This window comes from Thermobia domestica, chromosome 9 (genome assembly GCF_964235325.1).
Source record: "Thermobia domestica chromosome 9, izTheDome1.hap1.1, whole genome shotgun sequence".
Lineage (NCBI taxonomy): Eukaryota > Metazoa > Arthropoda > Insecta > Zygentoma > Lepismatidae > Thermobia > Thermobia domestica.
In genome coordinates, this window is record NC_137462.1 from 71,925,446 (window position 1) to 71,943,236 (window position 17,791).

The 17,791-nt window shown below is 38.0% G+C and overlaps 1 protein-coding gene across 1 annotated transcript in view; it reads left to right on the top strand.

The window, feature by feature from the left end:
* The first annotated feature begins 343 nt into the window (after positions 1–343).
* LOC145694743 (uncharacterized) overlaps positions 344–17,791 on the top strand; it is a 126,928-nt gene continuing 109,480 nt past the window's right edge. Inside the window, exon 1 of the mRNA XM_081771350.1 lies at positions 344–378. The gene's annotated coding sequence lies outside the window, so the exon portion shown is untranslated. The remainder of the gene's footprint in view (positions 379–17,791) is intronic.

Below are 17,791 nucleotides of genomic sequence, written 5' to 3' on the forward strand. Positions count from 1 at the left end.
AACATAAGCAATGGCATATAAAATTAAAATGGTGCCATAAATTCAAAGAAATAGAGGTTGTCAAATGAGCTTTTTGTCTGAGTCCCGTGCATAACTCTTAATTTTGGCTTATAACTCAAATTTGCAATTGTTTTGAGTGTTTCATTTTATTTAACTATGCATTAATCATTTCTCCCTTAATTTTGACATATGTTTTATTTTATTTGAAAATACATTTTTAAAAAAGAAGCAGTTTTTGTGTACAAATGTCTCGTGCGTAACACTGAGAATCGCCCAAAACGTAATGTATTGATATTTGATTTACAGTGGTCTTTTTTTTTTCAGTATGAAGATACTCTTACCGTCACTTCTAGATGACGACATACTGCGAGCTGATCTGTGAGTTATTATTATTATTATTATTATTATTATTATTATTATTATTATTATTATTATTATTATTATTATTATTATTATTAGAATTGTTATATGTTTTAGGGCGCCATACATTTAGAAGTACATTTTTACTTTGCAGAGATGATAAGAGAGAAGAAACTATGGTATTCGTGAGGAGAAAAAGCCGAACTCAGGATATTAAACGGATTATAAGTTTCATGGTCCCTACTGTATACGTCGAAAAAGAGATTTTTGGATGTCCGCCCATTTGTTCGTTAAGATGTAACATTGTACACTTGCCTCGAAGCCATGCCGTTCAACGTTTTGAAACCAAATTTTAAGCTTAAGATTTTCATAACATTCTCTAGTGTGGTTTTTCGAATTTTCTCCTACCCCACAAAACTAATGGTAGTGTACTGAAGAATGAAAAAATTGCGGATTATTTTAAAAACGTTTCTGGATTTGAACACATGGCACACAAAAAGATTTAACATAATACCATTTGGATTCAGTTGTACCTCCTATATCCTATACGTGAAGTTTGCACGGTCGCTCGATTCAATTTTCACGATCCCTCTTAAGAAAAACATGTAGATTTATTTTGTTTTTAAAAAAACTAATTCTTAAGTGTTTTGTACTCTGATAGACCTTGTAGTTATCTTTCTGTGCAGTGCGTTCTGATAATTATCTTTCAGTGCAATGATTTGGCACAACACACACCAAGAGAGATAGAAATATCAATTCACTGAGAGGAGAGAGAGAGAGAGAGAGAGAGAAAGACGAAAAAATCGTGTTTGTTGGGATTACGTAACATTAGTAGCCTCATGCTTGCCATATATATAATTATATTTCGTTGTCTCCGGGTCACGAATCTGTCCAGGTCACAGGGTTCAGCAAGTAACGGGTCTGACTGTTTTCAGATTATTGGTTACGAACTTCGTAACTCGTTCCTTCACTGCTCCATGCAGCTATAATCAGAGAATAATGGATCGAAACTAGCAAGCAAGAATATTTGAAAACATTCTCCTATTTTCTAGAAATTTGCATAAGAGGTACATAGGATTGTTTCGAAATGAATTGAAGAGCTCAAGAAACAACAAACTAAGCCCACATTTACTTGCAATGTCCATATTGCCACCTTCATGACAGTAAAGTTACCTTAATGTACAATTTAATAAAACATAAATTAAAACAAAATTTGAAGCACCGGTAAGTTTTAATGAATTTGTTGAGGACACGGAAAGTTCTTTTTCTTCTGTTAGCGAATCAGTTAAAGACTTTTGTAATTTCTTTCCTAATATGTTGTATTTTGTAAGTAATATCAAGCGAGTGTTGGGAAGTTCAACTGAAGGTAAATCAGAACCTGGAATTGAAATTATGCAAAATGCTGATGCAAAGAAACCTATAAAGTGACAAATCTACAAATATTTTTTCACCAACCGCCACCACCAAAAGTCCGTCCTGGATCCGCCCCTGCTCCAAGGTGCCTATTGTTGTTTGGTCGAAGCGTTAAAGTTGCCGACACGAAAAATATTCGATCATAACGCCACTGCAGGTTTCGTCTACTTAATCGGTCTAAATTTGTCTTGAAATTGGCATGTAGAGCAAAAGAGAGCTCCGTGTCTGAATGTCGTGACAAATACTAGCTTTGAACTTATGACTGTGGTATAACCTAAGTTTGTTTCTGCTTTTCCGAGGCATCCAAAATTCTAAGTTCTAGATATGATAGTACGTGAAAACAGTTTGTATTCGCATTATTGTATTGTTCATTTGTATGTTCTTTATACTTAGTTATCAACGCTTCAAGTCATTTAATTATTTGGTCATTGGGACATAACTGTTATTGTTTTAATTGAAAATGAAAAAATATATATTTTTCAGTTTTACGTCCCACGATTATGCCGGTTAGGCTAAAGGAGACGGCCCACCACAAAGTCCAGACGGCGCGAGATGAGATCGAACCAGGGACCCCAAGCTCCAGAGGTGAACGCTCTACCACTTTTTTTTTAAACTTCGTGACTATTTTTTCTATTTTAACCACTTCTCAGTACTACTAGACACGACAGGGACACGAACACAGAAACATCGAGGACAGTTAAAATTTCACCCATGCTCTTCAGAGGGACTCAAACCCCCAGTGGGCTTCACCTCACGATCATCAGCCTAATGTCTCAGACCGCTCGGCTACACCCACCGGCCATCACTGAGCCACCGCGCCCCCTCTTTTAATTGAATAGTTGAGTGATACAGTAGCCTAAGGACCTTTAGCAATAAGGTCGATATTACTATTAATATAAATACTAAATTCGACCTTGTTGCTGTTGGTAATTAGGCTACTCAACCTGTCAATTCTAAAACAGTCATGCACCAAAGAAACCGAAATTAAACTTTTTCTATTTTCATTCAGTTATAATCATTCAATAGAAAGGTAAATTCATCTTCCGCGCAAAAGAAGCACAACTAAATACAATTTGGAAGAGAGAGAGAGAGAGAAGTTGTAAGCTGCAGAGCGAGCAAGCTACAAATTCAGGGCGGTTAATCCCTTCCTGGTTATGGCCTTGATTATCACTACAGCCAGTAGGCTGTGATTCGCGACCGATTTGCAACGTTAAAAATAAAAATTTCAATCTTAAATTACTCTCATGTACGAAACATTTTAAGCTTAAACGAGATATGTGTAATTTTGTCCTACATCAAGTATATCTAGTATATGTCCTACATCAAGTGGAAGATGGCTTGTACACCAATCGAAAGCACTAATGACGCCTATTACGAAATTGTAATAAAAATTTTCCGAATCCATATACTGTGCGAGTTATATGAATATACAGGGTATCCAGAAAATCCGTTTCCATCCTTAGAAATCGCAAACAGTGAACCAGATGCCAAAACAGGAAAACACGTGTTTGATTATTTTAAAAGTACAACGTATCAAAGCTAAAGTGTTGTCTCAGGCCCACCCAGGAGTCCAACTCAAAAATTGCAAATGATGAGGGGGTCAAGTAGCATGTGGCCCTTGGACAACACCTTTTACTTTGATACCCTGCACTTTTAAAATAATCAAACACGTGTTTTCCTGTTTTGGCATCTGGTTCACCGTTTGCGATTTCTAGGAGTGGAAACGGATTTTCTGGACACCCTGTATATTCATATAACTCGCACAGTATATGGATTTGGAAAATTTTTATTACAATTTCATAATAGGCGTCATTAGTGCTTTCGATTGGTGTATAATCCATCTTCCATTTCAATATATGATCTCCCTCTCTTCCCTTGATAGAACCGTGTTTTGGCGCTTGGTCAATTGATGCATAACACCATCCAATTAACTGTCTATCTCTCGAGTAGTTTCTAACAAGTTTTCTACTTTCTGGAACAGACGAAGTCGTGTCTCTTCCTAAAAAAAAATTCATGTAAAACAGTATCATATCATCCATATTTCCCCATGTATTTTCATGTATTTAAACATTTTGGCTGGTTGATGAAATTTGTCTTCTTTGTGAATCAGTTAAAGCAATCAGAAAAATACAGTTTAAAGAAACAAAAAACAAGATTAAATGGCACAAGCCTATCATTTGTAATTTTATATCTACCTAACCTACAGAAATGACATATGAAACAGGAAATTTTGTTTACAAAATATTTTGTTATGAGCTCGAAGACCGTATAATTGAAATCATGATTGGTTGTTTAGACCTCATTCAGATGCAATATACAAATGAGTCACTGTAAAAGTCGATTTAAAGCTGTTTCCAGTCGACGTATAATTCCAGAATGTTCGCCGGTGTTTGTATTTGTTCCATCACATACCACAGCACGCAAAGTAGCTGTCGAATCCGTGTCACGTATAACAGAGAGTATTTCATTTGAAACATCTACTTTGTCACTTTGTGGAGCAATATGATCCACGTATTGCTCACTAGGGTATGCAATAATAACGTAGTGATCCGCCTTCTTTGTTAGTTGTCCTCCATCTGGTCGAAATAGTCTGGTTTCATCTATGCGCCCATCAAAACCAACACAAATTAGCCTGCGCAAGTCAAACGAACGAGATTCTGCTCCCTTTTCTCTCCAATAAATTCGCTGTCTCCGCAACTTTGTTGGTTCTAGTATATTTTCCGGTTTATCCAGTTTCAGGTCTTTCAGGCATGCATTAATTAATTTGCAAGCATCTCGGTTACTAACGCCAGTTCTTTCCATCATTTGGCTTAAGTTTGGGTACTGATGCCTATTTTGTGCTGGCCGTTTTTCGGAATCTGTGTCTTCAGAGTCGGATGTGTTTGCTTCATAAGATGATTCATCTTCCAAGGCCACACCACTTGCTTCATTTTCTTCCATAAAGTTCAACTGACAGGCAGTAGTTTTAGTTGTAGTTAGGCTTTGCAAATGCTTTTTCCTAAACCGGTCTTCCTGGTCCTTCCTCTCTGCTTTTTTCTGAAGTGAACTCGAAACAATCTTGTCAATCGAACCGATTACCATTTTCCGATTTTTTTTAATGTTAGCACGAGGTTAGCTACCTCTGAGAGGGCTACACCCTCTTTCAGGAAATTTGACGGAAAAGTAGGATTTGGTTAAGGGTGGCTGGTCTAAGTGAAGGTAAATTATTTATTTATTTACTTTATTAACTTTATTATAGCATTGTGTTAGCCATTATGATCTTTGCGATCATAATCATTAGGATGTGAGGAGGAAAAACTACACAAATATATAACTTAACAAACACATAGAAATTACATAGTACAAAATGATAAAACAAAAATGGATGATAGGAACAAATATACATATATATATAATAATAGAAAATGGAAAATATTAAGATATCCGTATGGAGATGCAGGTAGAGATCAGGGGTGACAAATGGATATAGTGGCAGAGAAAGGGACGTACGTAAGCTTTAATGATATTATGTTAAATCGTGATAAAAGGATGAGCGTGAAAGATGAGATGAGGTCCAAGGACAGTACAACACACGGGAGATGTTAGGAAGACGAATGCAGTTATCATCTGCCTAGGGGCGACGCTAGGCTAATGAAGACAGGAGGAGCCCTGTTAGTTACAAGAGGGTTTACTGTGAAGGAAAAACATGAGGTAGATGAGCATGCAGACGATAATCTTCCAGAAGTGTGAGGTCCAGGTGATCAGGGGGAAGCGAGTAGCAATAAAGGGTATAAAGTAAAAGTAACGGTGTGTAATAATATCGGGGTCGGGTGGGATGGAGTGCAAGATGGTGCATAGTGGCAAAAAGAACAGGATGATGTTGAATGTAACGTGTGGTGATAAATTTTTGAAGGAGTGTCTCCAGGTGAAATTTGAGAATAGACAATGTGATGAGTGAATACAGGTCACGAGTAGGACTAGGTAGAAATATACGAAAGGCAAGACGGAAGGCATGCCGTTCGAAAATATCAAGTTGCTTATAATAGGATAGGGGAGCAGAGATCCAAGCGGGAAAACCATATGTGATGACTGGTCGGAGAAAAACTTTGTAAGTATTAAGGAGTATACTTGAAGATAGGCCCCAAGTAGTGCCGGTGAGACGTTTCAATAAATTATGTCTGTTTCGTACTTTGGTTGTCACTAATTTGAGATGTGGGGTCCAAGTCAGACGGTGGTCAAAAACTATCCCAAGATAGGTTACTGATTTTGAAGGCCGGAGAGGAACCCGGTTAACTGTAAGGGAAAGTAAAGAAGGATTTCGATGAACTTTGGTGCGTTTGCGTGGCGAAATATAAACTATGGTTTGGGTTTTGGCAGCATTTATTGTCAAATTCCATTTGTGACACCAGGCTATGAAGAGATTAATAGCTTCCTGAGGACAGACATTGATTTGTTGAATAGTTCGGCAGAGTGCCAGAAAAGCTGTGTCGTCCGCATATAGTAACAGGTGAACATTGGGAGGTAATTCGGGAAAATCTGCGACAAAGAGAACATACAATAAAGGTGATAAGGTAGATCCTTGTGGCACACCGCACAGTAGAAAAATAGGATGAGAGAGTACATCATTGATGGCGACATAAGACAAACGGCAGACGAGAAAATGATAGATGAGGCGGATGATTGTGATAGGAAGTTTGAGTTTAAGTAGTTTGTAGATAAGGGCCAAATGCCAAACTTTATTAAAGGCTTTTTTCAAGATCAAAGAGAACCAGACATGACGGTTGAACTGAGTTATAATCATTGGTAATAAGTGTAGAAAGGCAGAGTAATTGATCATTTATTGAATAGGAAGGTCGAAAACCAGCCTGATGAGAGGGAATAATGTTTCGATCTGTTAGGTATGGATGTAACCGTTTGACGAGAATGCGTTCGAAAATATTGCTGAAAGTGGAGGTTAACTGAATCGGTCTGTAGGATGAAGTTTCGGATGGTGGTTTATTCGGTTTTGGAAACATAAGGGTTTTTAATACCTTCCAATCTATCGGAAAAAAGCCAGTGCGAAGTATGAAGGTGTATATCAGTGATAGAAGCATGAGTAGTATGATGGGGCTTTCTTTAATATGGCGATAGATGATACGATCGAATCCTGGAGCTGTGTAGCGTTTTCGCCGGACAACAGAAGTAATTTCTTCGACTGTAATCGGAGCAGTGAGAACATGTTCAGAAAGTCTATGAGTCACAGCAGCTTGAAGAGATTTAGATTGAGTATTTACTGCCTCAGCAGGATGAGGGTGGAACATATGATCAGGTGGAGATAGTGTAAAGATAGCTTGAAGATGATTGGCGAAAGCGTTCGCTTTATCCTGGTCGGAATGAATGGCTGTATTATCTAGTAGAAGGGGAGTAAGGAGTCTTAGTGATTTTTCCACAGAGTGCATTAAAGCGTTTCCAGTAGAGCGTGGGATGCGATGTTTCAGCAAGATGATTACGTGTTTTGATCCATTGGCGTTGCTTATAAGCTGTAAAATCTAACGGAATTGGAGTGCCGGGTCTGACGTAGATGGTAGCGAAAGTAAGAGCGGTAGATTTAAAATACAAAGTAGCTACGATATGCTCTAGTAAGGCTAGTGCAGGGCAGCTATGTTTGTAATGCACTCCTTCCACAGTACAACACAGTGTTGTTGACATTTAAATGAAGTTACTGTATGAACCTTTTAATAACTGATAATGTTGCTGTCACCTTTATATGTCGACAAATTAGGATGGTACATGGGATCCACTTTTCTCTGGCAGTACAACAAGTCGTTACAGTTCTTAGGTTAAGTTATTTCAATTGTGGGCTCGGTTTCTGCAACAGGACATTTCCTAACAGGAACTGAGTCAAAGTTTGGCCCGGCGTCAACGGAGTCGCCACCCTCACACATAATGGTTCGGGAAATCAATCAGAATAAACAGGATCTCGACGACATGTAAAGCAACAACCTGGGAACTTATCAGAAACGCAAATAATATGGAAACAGAGTATAGATTTGTTATATATATTATAACTAAATTTGCAATACTACCATCAACTGAAATATCATTACCATTCTGAATCCAACAACATTTTAATGCATACAGTCTCTTAATTAATACAACAGGTAAGTGATTTGTTTCATTACATTGAATCTTTTGATAATAGTTTGTAAGTAATACATTATATGTATATTTCTTTGATTTTGTTAGATTAGGTTATTAGGTTAACTTCTTAGTAGATTAATTAGTTTAGATTTCATATAAAATATTTATATGTAGATGTTCCTGTATATATATATATTCAATGTTCCTTTTTTCTCATTTCAGCTTCGGCGCAAGTATATTTATATAATTTGTCCAGGAAACAATATTAGACAGCGGGAACAACAAACACGAGGTAAGTATTTAACCTTTAACTTTCCTTTTAATAATTAAAATACGTCGTAAACATATGCATATAATATTTGCGATATTTTATTAATCTCTCTTCTCATATAAAATTATTTTCTTCTTATCTATCTTTTCTTCTTATTATATTAAAAGGCATTTATTCCGAAGTTGGGCGTCCGCTTTCGTCAAGTTTTTTCGCTGTTAATCTCCTTTCCACACTTTCTGCAATTTGTTATTAGGTTCATTAATCCGTGCTCTTCACAAACTTTTAAAAGATTTTGCTCGTCATCAACGTATTGCTTCACAAATATTAAAACTGCTAGTTCATTGCCCTTGTACATTCGCCATGTTGATAACATAAATGCTCGTTTCTTTCCCACAATGCAACTGTTCGGTTACCTTGCGCCAAGTAGTTCCCTCCGCTCGCAGTATAGTCCCATGTTTATAACCGCTTATATATAACAAATAAACAGTTTTTTCGAGACTCTTATATATTATCAAGCACACAAACGATCAAATTATCCATATCTTTCCTGTAAATTTTAAAAATTTCACTGGAAACGGACGCCCAACTTTGGAATTTAACCCTATTAAAATACATTATTCTTTATTAATTATTATTATTATTATTATTATTATTATTATTATTATTATTATATTTTTACAGGTACGCTGATTCTCCGCTGCAACCACTACTGTTAGTTCCCAAATAATCACAAACGTCAAGCTACTCTTTGCATCGTCTCAACAGAACCATTCGTCTGGTATTTAAAATATTAAATAAATTGGTGCGCCAGAATTCCACATTTCTACAGAACATCTACAACTGTATTACTAAATTCAAATTCCAACTACTCATCTACCATGTGATTAAGTTTCATAACATATAATAAATTTATCGCACAAGTTTGATTACTCAAAATAATGGACACATAGTAAATACTGAAGAGTTTAATGTGAAGCTTAAGATTTTGACTATTTCAATCATATTTTCTTTAAATCATGTCATCCTAAAATAATGGCAGATTATAATAAGGGGAGAGAGAAGAAAAATCTCTCCCGAACAAACGTAAAACTAGCTATTCATAGTTAATTCTTTTCTCACCTTTTTTAAAACTTCCAACATTTGCAATTTTATCTATATTCTTTATATCTCAATTATATCCAAATTTTATTTTTCGTTTCGAAAAAATCATTTACTTTTTCTAAATTTATATCATACGGTGCGGACAAGAATCTTTATCACCACTTCTTAAATATGTAATGCGCTGTGGTGTAGATTAGGAATAGTGGCGCATTACATGTTGTCTGAATGGTAGATTATGGCGAAAGCCCATAGCAACTCCACCGTTCGCTCGTAACGCTGGTGTCATGTTATCATGGCGAAGCAACGTGTAGTTGGGAAATCTGCACTGCATGAATTGAGTCAAAAAAGTTTCATTCAGAAGGAAAGCAGTGATGTGTTCTTGTAGGAGTGCTTGAAAAAGAGTTTTATTCTTGGTGATTGAACGATATTTAGAAACAGAAAGCTGATATCCATGACGACCAAGATATTAAACAGATGTTTCGAGTTTTGTAGTATGGAAGTGAACATAATTGTTTGAGTAAGTGGCATACAGAGCTACATGAAAAGTGGCTTTAGTGGTAAGAGTGAGTTGCTGAAGGATGTGTGGACGATGGAAAGGATGAATATTCTGCAGTGTTAATGTGAGAAATTCTAACAGTTTACCAACGGTGACTGGATCATTTACTGAAGTTTCTGTGTTGGTGGAGGTAGACTGAGTACGTAATGGGACTACTAACTCTGGGTGTGTTTGGCCTGGTGATGGTTTGTGTTTAAATTTTATAACTATAGGTAGGGTGGCGCTCCACGCACACAGAACATTGAGGTGGAAGGTTCATATTGGGGCAAACACGAGTTAAATGGGGGCCATAGCAATACCCACATACAGTGGGGTTTGTGCAATGCGCTGTTGCATGATTGTTGTACGTTTGACATTTTTCGCATCCCAATGGCAATGACGCAGACGAGCGAGAGGGTTCAACGCGATGTTTGCGCTTGTAAATGAAGGCACCATGAGTAAGCAGATGGTCGATCGTCTCTTGAGATATGGTTAGGACTCGCACCATGTAAGTAGGCCCAGTATTATTACGAATGCGAATAATTTTATCAACGGTGTGTCCGTCGTTGCGCATTTCCTCGTGTATTTCATCATCAGAATATGATGGATCGACTCCCCTGATGACTACAGATAACATCGGAGAACGTTTTGGAGGAGGTGGTATCTTACGACGAGTAGCGTTCAAGGAGACAAGTGTAGCATTTTTCCCGAAAATCTCGAACGAGGCTTTATTACGGACTGTAGATAGGAAGTTGGCATCAGGTGATTTGAAGATAAAACCATTGCGGGTTTTTACAACTTCAGTAAGTGGAATGCTTGGCAGGTATTTTCGAAGTTGAAGGATGATGAATTTTTCATTGGTGAATTTAGCGTCAAAGTTTTGAAGCAAAAAGCAGTGAGGTGAAGAAGAAACAGATGATGATCGGCGTGCTGTCGGTGAAACGTCGGCTTCCATGTCAGATGATTCTGAAACATCAATATGGTGTTTCTTAGCAGGAGGTGAGTTTTTGACCCTATCAGAGTAGCTGGGTTGGCTCCGTGGAGATCGAGATCGAGATCTAGAACCAGCTGATGTAGTGGAGGCGGTCGAGCGTTCAGAAGCTCGTCTTTGTCTCTCAGCAAAGTCCTTCCGCTTCTCCACCTTCGTGGAGATAGATGATGCGTTAACGAAAACTGGCGGTAAGCCTCCATGTCGACATTCTAAAGGTGCTCCACTGCCTGAGCCTGGGTCTGCCATCCCAAATAACGAGCTATTGTCACGAGACCTGGACTATACTCGAGAAGATGGATGATGATGATATGTGTTGATGAGTAGGTGGGACAACCCGTTCGGATAGTTGTCCAGGAGGAGCAGGTCCCCTGCCTTGATCTGTAGAACCAGCTGCCCTTGGCTTGATCCGTCTAACAGACGGTTCGAGCAAAAGAGACAGGGAAAAAGCTCAGGATCAGGAAAAGGAAGGATATTTACAAAACTCGTCACTGTTCTCTCAGTGGCGCTTCAGAGCAAAGCTCTGGAAAAGTGCCATTTTCCGATCCGAAGTCTGATCTATCCAGAAATTCTTGCAAGTTTTAGTTGTAAGTTTTAGGATAAAACTGCGTTAATTGCATCGAACTAACATTTATTTAAAGCAAAACAAGAGAAAAATGAAAATATGTATAAACAATAATTAAATTGCGGTAAGGAAATTCTGCAACTACACGCAAAACCTGTTGTTTTACAAAAATACACTGACATTTGTGGTGCCATCTAGCGAGAAATTGGAAAATTACAAAATAATAAAATTACTGAATCAAATTCCAGTTGCCACCAGTAGAAGTGTAATTTTTTTAGAAATCATACTGAAAGTGTGCTTAGCACATGCAGGAGCAGCAATCTTCATTAAATTTGCATCAATTAATTTTTTTGTCCCGCCCTATTGTACACACACACACACACACACACACACATATATATATATATATATATATATATATATATATATATATATATATATATATATATATATATATATATATATATATATATATATATATATATATATTTACATCAGCTAATGCTTGTGGCAACAAATACTATTCGAAGCTTTCTTGCACCCACTGGAAAACGTGAAGTATATTAATATTTATTTGCATATATTGTTATTGTAGACTGTTCCCATAATGCCCACCGACTTCGATTTTACAAAATTTGAGAAATAAATTTCACTTTTTATTTAGTGGTCAATTTGAAGGCATTTTGTTAAACTACCATTAAGAAACCCATATACATCATATTACGAATCAATCATTATGGAACAATCTCATGTGTGACACGCAGCAGTGGTACCAATCTTTGAAAGTTTCATTTACAACTTTTTTTCTTTTTTCTTTTTTAACTGATTTTGTGAGTAATGGTGCATTCAGTATAAAGGTACAACAAGATATTCTCCCTCTCTCTTTCTCTCTCCCTGTGTGTGTGTGTGTGTGTGTGTGTGTGTGTGTGTGTGTGTGTGTGTGTTTGTTTGTTTGTTTCTAGTTCCGGCGTAAGCGTGTGGATACTACCAGGTATACTTTCGTGTGTACAAATGCTAGTGTGTGTGTGTGGCGCGGGTATATGAACTATTAATTGGGATCGCGTAGTGGAACTTATCAATATTAGTACGTACATACAAACGGCTGTTACTTCACACGATAACTTTGGACGAATGCGAATTTTTAAATTCTGCTTTTTGCAATAAATAAGTAGAGTGATTCCTCTCGAGGGAGTTCCCCTAAATGGTAGCCCCTACCATGTCCAATTGAATCACAAATTGCCGCAATCGTTTGTACATTGTTTGTACAGAAATGTACAGGCCAAACTTTCGTTTGTACACTATTAGGGGCGCCGCCAGAACGAAAACAAATTGGGGCTGTTTAACTGGTAGCCCCCCCACCAACATGTTCTATTCAATCACTAATTATCGCAATCGTTTGTACTTCGTTTGTGCAGAAATGTGCAGGCGAAAGTTTCGTTTGTACACAATTAGGGGCGCCGCCAGAACAGAAAAAAATGGGGGCTGTCTAAGTGGTAGCCCCCCACCATGTCCAATTGAATCACAAATTGTCGCAATTGTTTGTACTTCGCTTGTACAGAAATGTGCAGGCGAAATGTATGTTCGCACGCAATTAGGGGCGCCGCCAGAACGAAAAAAATTGGGGGCTGTCTAAGTGGTAGCCCCCGACCATGTCCTATTCAATCACAAATTGTCGCAATCGTTTGTACTTCGTTTGTACAGAAATGTGCACCTGAAATTTTCGTTTGTACATAATTAAGGGCGCCGCCAGAACAGAAAAAAATGGGGGCTGTCTAAGTGGTAGCCCCCACCATGTCCAATTCAATCACAAGTTGTCGCATTCGTTTGTGCATCGTTTGTACAGAAACGTGCAGGCGAAATGTTAGTTTGAACAAACTTAGGGGCGCCGCCAGAACGAGAACAAAATGGGGAACTGTCTGAGTGGTAGCTCCCCCCACGATCTCCAATTGAATCACAAAGTATCGCAATCGTTTGTACATTGTTTGTACAGAAATGTGCAGGCCAAATTTTCGTTTGTACACTATTAGGGGCGGCGCCAGAACGAAAACAAAGTGGGGCTGTCTCAATGGTAGCCCCCCACCAACATGTTTTATTCAATCACAAATTATAGCAATCGTTTGTACTTCGTTTGTACAGAAACGTGAAGCGAAATTTTTGTTTGTACATAATTAGGGGCGCCGCCAGAACAGAAAAAATTGGGAGCTGTCTAAGTGGTAGCCCCCCCTCCCACCATGTCCAATTGAATCACAAATTGTCGCAATTGTTTGTACTTCATTTGTACAGAAATGTGCAGGCGAAATGTATGTTCGCACGCAATTAGGGGCGCCGCCAGAACAAAAAAATTGGGGGCTGTCTAAGTGGTAGTCCCCGACCATCTCCTATTCAATCACAAATTGTCGCAATCGTTTGTACTTCGTTTGCACAGAAATGTGCACCCGAAATTTTCGTTTGTACATAATTAAGGGCGCCGCCAGAGCAGAAAAAAATGGGGGCTGTCTAAGTGGTAGCCCCCCACCATGTCCAATTCAATCACAAGTTGTCGCATTCGTTTGTGCATCGTTTGTACAGAAATGTGCAGGCGAAATGTTTGTTTGAACAAACTTAGGGGCGCCGCCAGGGCGAAAACAAAGTGAGGGGCTGTCTAAGTGGTAGCCCACCCCATCATGTCCAATTGAATCACAAATTGTCACAATCGTTTGTACTTCATTTGTACAGAAATGTGCAGGCAAAATGTATGTTGGTACACAATTAGGGGCGCCGCTAGAACGAAAACAAAGTGGGGGACTCTCTAACTGGTAGCCCCCCACCAACATGTTCTATTCAATCACAAATTATCGCAATCGTTTCTACTTCGTGTGTACAGAAATGTGCAGGCAAAAGTTTCGTTTGTACACAATTAGGGGTGCCGCCAGAACAGAAGAAAGGGGGCTGTCTAAGTGGTAGCCCCCCCACCATGTCCAATTCAATCACAAATTATCGCAATCGTTTGTACTTCGTTTGTACAGAAACGGGCAGGCGAAATGTTTGTTTGTTCACAATTAGGGGCGCCGCCAGAACGAAAACAAAGTGGGGCTGTCTAAGTGGTAGCCCCCGACCATGTCCAATTCAATCACAAATTGTCGCAATCGTTTGTACGTCGTTTTTACAGAAATGTTCAGGCAATATTTTCGTTTGTACACAATTAGGGGCGCCGCCAGAACGAAAACAAACTGGGGGCTCTCTAAGTGGTAGCTTCCCACGAACATGTCCAATTGAATCACAAATTTTCGTAATCGTTTGTACATCGTTTGTACAGAAATATGCATGCGTAATTTTTGTTTGTACACAATTAATGGCATCCATCCTAACGATGATGGAATTAAATGTTTTTTTGTTTTTTTTATATTTATATTTATACTTACAATCATTATTGCTGAGTTAGTTTATCACTCCTCGGCTCTTATTATTAAACTTATTCATTATTTCTTACGTGAACTGAATCCTTATGAGAAAAATTTATTTTTTTCTTTCTATCTTGTGCAGAAACCGTTATTCTCATCTCGTACAGGAAATTGATAAGTGGAAGATATAACAAATTCACAAAGTAGACTGTTAAAGGGAAAATTATAACACAGTATTTTGTTTTATTTGATCATCTTCATTAAATTCATTTTGCAGAAACTATAGAATGCATGGTGAAGTATTTTGGTGCATTCAGCATTCTGATTTACGAGTAGAGTTGCTAACTGGCCGGTATTTGCTGTGATTTTGATTAAGGCCGTGACCGGTACAAACTTCTTATTAGACCCCTTCTGACCGGTATTTTGGAATCTGCAATCCAGAATATAACACTGAACATCGAAATTTTTCAACAGTGCCTTTACAAACACAAATTTTCGTTGTATTATACATTATCGATATTTTTTTAATGTATGGCAGTTTTTTTTATTTATTTAATATAACAAATTTGATAACACTTATATTTTATTGTAAAATAATTTTATTCATTTATTGAGAGTAAAAAATGACTTTTTAAAGCAATTTCCTTTGTTTGAAGTGAAGAGTAAATTTCATTTTATGAATCAACTATTGTTCCATAAAGATTAATATCCAGTATTATTCATCTGTTTCGATAATTTTAAACAAGTGGCAATTGCTGGTAAATACAATAACGATCAATACAGTCTTCAGTTTCTCATTTGTACAGAGAATTTTGAGGGTGTGCCGGTAATTTTGTTTTCCTGAGTTGGCAACCTATTTACGAGGTTTTGTTTCAACTCTGCTATGTAGTGGCTCCGTACTGACACTCCGCATGCAAATAAGTATGTAAGGCTACCATACGCCCCGGTTTCTTAAAATTTGTCCCGGTGTGCAGAAATTTTCCTTCTTGTCCTGTTTTTTTCTTTATTATTATTATTAATTACATATCAAAATTTCTGAAAATATAATAAAATCGACTTATTCCTTTTGCTTTTAATTCCGACAATACTATAGGAACAATTTCATTCTAATCTTTATTATTATTCCAATCGCTGCTTCCCCGGATATAACATGCAATGTTTAAATCCTCCTAAGTAGCACTCTTATCACTAAAAGTAAGAATGTATACCCCGAGGTGGCAACAAATTCTTGTGACGTTGCAGACCAGCCCCGAAAACACATTTTTTTTCTGCTTCAGAAAAACAATTATGCAAATTGCTTTCTTTTAGTTCGCATTTTAGGTTAACAAAAATAAATCAGCCTATTGAAATTTTGAAACAACTTCATAAATCTGGATATTTTTCTTTATAGACATGTAGAGCATATAAAGGTGGTATGCGTAATAATATTGAAAATATAATTTTTGCCTAAATATTGTATGTTCACTGATTGCGTTTATATTGTATAACAGCTTCTAGCTTCTATAATAATGTTTAGCACTGTTGATTAAGTATGGACAGTGGCGTATTTACGATTTTGTTTCGGGAGGGGCTTTGCTAACTTCCGGGGGTGCTTTGCCTGAAAATATGAAAATTCTGCAAGATATTTCATATACTTTACTATAGTAAGTAAGATTTCGGTGGGGGGCTTAAGCCCGGAAGCCCTCCCCCTAAATACGCCACTGAGTATGGACTATATTAATACATTATTTTAAGTTGTATAACTAGTGCGATACTGTAGTAAAATTCGAAAGATAAAATTAATACAAAATGCAATATTTACTACTAATTTGTAAGACGTCCCGTTTTTTCTGTTTTCAAAAAGTATGGTAGCCTTAAAGTATGCTAAACCATACAAAATAAATTGTACTGTAAATAGTACCCCTCTGATAGTGCTCTCAAACGGGTCGGGTTACGGGTCGGGTTGTCGGGTCGGGTCAGTCGGGTTAGCTTGTGTCGGGTCACTCGGGTCGGGTCGTCACATTCTTCACTTATTTTCTATACGGAATACTATAAAGAGCTTTGTTGTAGAATTCAATTCGAAGTTGGTGTATGAATGATAAATGTGACTAATTGAAGGTGAAATAGTAATAAAATTTTAATTTTACCCTATATTAACTAATTGGTATTGTAATTAATATTACTACTGACTTTTTTCCTTTCTGCGTTTCTATGTCAAGTTAAATGTCACATTAAGTGAAATTGAAAGGAAATATCTAGTTAACGTCCCACGTTATGCACCAACGCTAAGAGAGACAGTGATGATGAGAAATAATTGAAGTGGTTGAATGAAGAAAGTGGGAGGAAATGGGAGAACACCGAGAAAACCCATGCACCCTCCCTTGAGGACCCCTTTGCGATTCAGAACTGCTGGATCCAGACAGTACACAGTGACAGTACACAGTTGCATTGATGATCTGACCAGCTGGTAGCAGTTCCCGATGGACGATGCCTCGAGCAGTCCACAAAATGCACAGGAGAACCTTATTCTGGCGTAGTGCTGGCTTGGGCTGTTTTTGAACCGGTTCATGGGATGCTAACCAACAATGACGGCGCCGTGGAGCTTCGTACAGGACCCACTTCCCATCACATGTCAACACCCTGTCCAGAAATTGCTCCTTCCTCAGACGAGACACCAAAGAAACACAGGTGTCTGCTCGCGTTGCTTTCTGGCTCCAAGTCAAATCATGTAGGACCTATAAACCCAACTTGCAGTGCTTCCCAAGTTGATGGTGGTGGTGCCGAATGGTTTCTCCACTTACACTGAAATGTAGTACCAGTTCCTCACATGTCTGTCTTCGCCTCAATTGCTGCCTGAAGATCTTTATTTTGAACATCTGTTTGTCTTCCGGCACGTGGTGCGTCTTCGAGTGTTTCGTCACCGTCCTTAAACCGTCATACCACTGCACTCTCCGCGTAGTCACGACACACTCACCAAAGGTCTGTCATATCTTCCGCCCCGCGGAGCAGCAATTTGAACTCGTACAGCAAACAAGCCCTTATGACGCTCTGTGAAGGCCCCATGTTCACTCAGTCCTTACGCACGTTCACGGTGTATCTG